The following is a 5,261-nucleotide window of genomic DNA, read 5'->3' as shown; positions in this document are numbered from 1 at the left end:
TATTTTTTAAAAAATAATCTGATGAACAGAATGAACTGGTGATTATAATAGAATCAGGGGCACAGAAAGGGAGTGGACTGACTATTCTTGTGGGAGAAAGGGGTGAGGGGGATGCAGCAAGAGACTGGGCAAAAATCGTGCACCTATGGATGAGGACAGTGGGTGGGGAGTGAGGGCGGAGGGTGGGGCGGGAACTGGGAGGGGGGGGGTTATGGGAGGGAAAAAGAGGAACAAATGTAATAATCTGAACAATAAAGATTTAATTAAAAAAAAAAAAAGAACTAAGAGGAAAGAGGGAGGGAGCCCATCTTAGACCAGATGATTGCTAAGCACTCACATTTTACCAGCTGAGTCCTTCAACAGCTGTTATGAAAAAGAGCCAGAGAGAAGCTAGGTCAGTCCTGACCAAACGGCTATCCTCCCTTCTCCTCCGAGCCCCTGCCAGTGTGATAACAATATCATACGGAGGATCAAAATCTCCTAACCACTCAGCCTGGATTAGCTGACACCAGAGCCGTGTCAGGTCCCGGCACCACGGCGGCCCCAGGGGCAGATCAGAGAAAAGCCCCAATAGAATCATCCCACAACCTCTCATGGATGACTGCCCAATCCCATTTGGCCAATGGAAAGCATCTGCTGGCCAGTGGTGAGCTGCCTTCTGTAGGTGCAGAGCAGGAGACAGCCTCTTCACTCTCCCCTGAATGAGGAGGCTCTGTGCCATCCAGCCTGAGGCTCACCCTGTTCCTCCTGCCATTCCTGGTTAGGCAGAGTCAACTCCTCTCACCTCCCAGCGTGAAGCTCTCGCCAGGCCCCTCTTCCTCCTGTGCCCAACACCACGTGGAAAGGAGAAACTGGACACATACCTTTCGTCCACCCACTCGTGTCTGTCCTCCAGACTTTGAGAAGAACAAAAGCAGCTGAGATAAGTGCACAAAAGGCATCCCGAAGATAGTTCCAGAAACTGCAATTCTACCCAGGATGCCCTGGGAATGGCCTGAGCTCAAAATACCAACTGCCATTTCTTGGTGAAATCACTAACTCCATCACTTCACATGGCATTTCTTGGCGATGGCAAGTGGTATGCTTCTCTTTCTTTAGGAACAGTGGACAAATAAACTAATGTCACATTGACTGTTTTCAGAGCTAGTTCCTTGCCAGTCTCCAGTGACCCATCTGATAGTCATGCTCTTGGGTGGCCTCATCCCACTTTGTATCACAGTCGGTCTGTGTGACCACTTGCACGTGGCAGAGTCAGAGCACATCACTTCCGCGACCAAGTCGTGACTTCCTCCTCTCTGGGATCACCCTCTCTTGGGGAAACCAGCTACCACACGGTGAGGATGGCCAAGCAGCGCTGTGGGGGGGTCCGTGTGGAGAGGAGCTGAGACCTCCCAGCAGCACCCGCATCGGGAAGCCATCCTGAAGTGGCTCCTCCAGCCCAGGTGAGCCTCCAGACAAGGCAGGAGTTGCTGACACGTGCTCTGAAACCGCCCTCGAGCCAAGGTCTGCAAACGGCGGCTCGTGAGCCACATGCGTCCCTTTGGCCCCTTGAGTGTGGCTCTTCCACAAAATACCACGTGGGGGCGCACACACACAGTGTGATTGAAACTTCGTGGCCCTGCAGAAGTCTGGGGTATTTTGTGGAAGAGCCACACTCAAGGGGCCAAAGAGCCGCATGTGGCTCGCGAGCCGCTGTTTGCCGAGCCGCGGTTTGCCAACCACTGCCCTAGAGTCTCTGAGCCCGAGCCACCCAGTTAAGCTGCTTCCAAATTCCTGACCCATAGAAACTGTGGGGTAATAAGAGTTCTGGGGCATTTGTTACGTAGCAATAGACAACTGATACACCTGCATCAGGGCTGATTCACCTGGCATCTCCATGTAGACATTTAGTCAGCGATTCCATTTTGCTAATGTCAAGCACTGAATAGCAATGTCATTTTCATTTTTCCGTTTTCCCAACCTCTATTGCCCTAATAACCTGGAGAGACACAGAGCCCAGTGGGACTGGTAAACTCAATGAGAGGAGAGCGGCAGAACAACTAGGGCAACAAGGTGAAGCCTTTGGGATTTCACAAATGATCAAGACTTCAATGCCAGCACCAAGTTTTGGGAACTGAATAAATCCATTGCCTCTATCATCTTTCCCCTAAAGCAAGGTTCTTCCCCGTGGCACTGCAGACATGGGGACCAGTCATTCTATGTGTGTGTGGGGGGGGGGTGTCTTCCTAGGCCCTGGGGAGTACTGAGCAGCATACCTGAACCCCCACCCACTTGATCACTAGTCCTGACAACCACAGATGTCCCCAGACATGCCCTAGTGTCTGTCCTCTGGAGGCAAGATTGCCCTGGATGAGAACCCTTGCTCTAAGCAGCCCCCCGTGACAGGGACTGCCAGGGGCCCAGCAACAGGCAGCTCTCCCCCGTCCCAGGTTGCAGATCTGCCTCTGAGCTCTGAGTGGGTGAACCAGGACACACGAACCCCTTCGCTTCCCACACGACATCCCACCCGCACGTAGCAGGAGTGCCTCATCTCGCTGGAGGCTGGATATAGAAACAGCGCTGGCTTTTATGCACTCACTGCAGCTATTACCTCAGCCTTCACTCATCACCACAGTAACCATCTAAATATGTCACCCTGACTCGCTCTGACTGCAAGTGAAGGGGGAGGAGAGCGTGGGGACTAGGGAAGACACCGGGGGGCCAGGGCAGTGATAACCTGCTCCAAAACCACTAGGTGGATGGCGGGCTTGGCCAGGACTGAGACAGGGAAAATGGGCACAGTGACCTTGACCCCAGGGGTTTAAGGTCCCTGGGAGCCGAGTAGGACAATGCTCTTGGTGCCTTCGAGGCTGGCCCAACTCTTCTCTATGTAACATGGTCTGACCACTGAGGATTTGTTCTGGTGTCGTCTATGAGCAGGATTGGCCTCAATTTTTCCCCAAATAATTAACACAGGATCTCTCCCACTTGGCACTGTTGGCATTGGGGCCGGGTCATTCTCTTGGAGCCCACTCTGAGCACTGTGGGGTACTGAGCAGCATCCCTAACCCCTCTCCACTCAGTGCCGGGGGCACCCCGTGTGACAACTCCAGATGCCCCCAGGTATCGCCCAGGCCCCTGGGGACAGGATTACCTCGCCATGCTAGGCCGCATCCCCCACCACTTGAGATCGTAATATATGGAGGGATAGGCAACCGATTTGGGAAGCAGACCAATTTTGGACAACAAAACAAGAAAATATGAACGAAACAGATCTCTCTCTTCATTCACGATTAAAACAGCTACACTGAATCCCAAGGAAGCGGGTGGGTGCGGACATATATTCTTGCACCTGAGAGGCAGCACGGTGGCGTACTGTCTGTCCCATCTTCACGACTTCTCCCTCCTCCATCCCTCAGTTTCCAAATCTGTAGCAGGGAGAGGGTGGCAGCACCTCCCACACGGATTTGTTTTCTGGATTTAAATGAAACTCTACAAAATGCTTAAATCAGTGTCTGACATATTGTTAATAGCACATCATTGTTTTATTGTTAAAACGTTGTCATATATTATATATTAATTTACCTAGTAGAACTTCTTTATTGTATTAGAACTTCCATGACCGGCTTTATTCACCAGATCAGGGCCCAGCCATGTGTTTCAGTGAAGGGCCAGCGAGTAGATATCTTTGGCTGTGCAAGTTACACAGTCCTGTCCCTACAATCCAACAGGGCTGTCGCAGACAAATGGGTGTGGCCATGTGCCAATAAAACTTTATTTACAAAACTAGGTAGCCTGGATTCAGCTCTCAGGCTGTAGTTTGCGATCTATAAAAAATGGCAATATTTTAGCCACAAATGCTCATATCGAGGACCTGTGCAGACATACATTCCACTCTTTCATCCTGTAATTAGATACCAGGTCATAGGGAAAGCTCGACCCTGCCCTTGCAATCGCCTGGCAAAATAATCTTAGGCCACCTGGCAACCCAAAACACTCACAACCACAAAGGGTAACTCCTTTTTTATATTTTTTTAAATATATTTTATTGGGAGTTTTTACAGAGAGGAAGGGAGTGGGATAGAGAGTTAGAAACATCGATGAGAGAGAAACATCGATCAGCTGCCCCCTGCACACTTCCTACTGGGGATGTGCCTGCAACCAAGCTACATGCCCTTGACCAAAATCAAACCTGGGACCTTTCAGTCCGCAGGCTGACGCTCTATCCACTGAGCCAAACCAGTTAGGGCAAGGGGTAACTTCTTTTAAATTCAAAAGAGAGCTGTTGCTCCCAACCGGTATGGATCAGTGGTTGAGCACTCGCCTATGAATCAGGTCACAAGTCACAGTTCAATTCCTGGTCAAGGCACATGCCCGTTTCGGGCTCAGTCCCCAGTAGGGGGTATGCAGGAAGCAGCCGACTAATGATTCTCTCTCATCATTGATGTTTCTCTCTCTCTCCCTTCCTCTCTGAAATCAATAAAAATATTTAAATATACATATATATGTATATATGTGTATATATGTATATATATATAAATATATACATATATATGTATATGCATATGAAGAGAGCTGTTGCTTCCCCACCACCTTGAAAAGTCCGCCGCCTATCTTTGTTAGTAAATACCTCATCTCTATTAGCCATCTAGAAAACTCCAACTGCAAAGGGCATCCAAAATATCTAAATATGTCACCGCTAAATCAACCACCAGCCAGGTGGGTGAGGACGGGGAGAAAAGGGCACCTCACGCATGTTGGTGGGATTGCCAATTGGTGCAGCCACCATGGGAAACAGCATGAAGGTCCCTCAAACAGCCAACATTAGAGCTGACACACATCTACCAAGTACATTTCTGGATGTTTATCCAAAGAAAAAACATTACTTCAAAAAGATATATGAGCCCCTATGTTCATTGCAGCATTATTTACAACAGCCAAGATATGCTTAAAGGCAACATAGGTGTCCATCAACAGTTGATGCAAGCCCTGGCCGGATGGCTCAGTTGGTTGGAGAGTCATCTTGTAGACCAGTGGCTCTCAACCTGTGGGTAGCGACCCCTTTGGTGGTCGAACGACCCTTTCACAGGGGTCGCCTAAGACCATCCTGTATATCAGGTATTCACATTACGATTCATAACAGTAGCAACATTACAGTTATGAAGTAGACGAAAATAAACTGAGTTGGTAAGATAAGAATTTGGGGCTGCCAGTGGCCCCTTGGCACCACGTTCTAAGGAGAAGTCAAACAATGACAGGCATTGTTGAGAGAGAAGGAAAGG

The sequence above is a fragment of the Myotis davidii genome, unplaced genomic scaffold, assembly GCF_000327345.1.
Source record: "Myotis davidii unplaced genomic scaffold, ASM32734v1 scaffold551, whole genome shotgun sequence".
NCBI classification, from domain to species: domain Eukaryota; kingdom Metazoa; phylum Chordata; class Mammalia; order Chiroptera; family Vespertilionidae; genus Myotis; species Myotis davidii.
Note: the sequence above shows the minus strand (reverse complement) of the source record.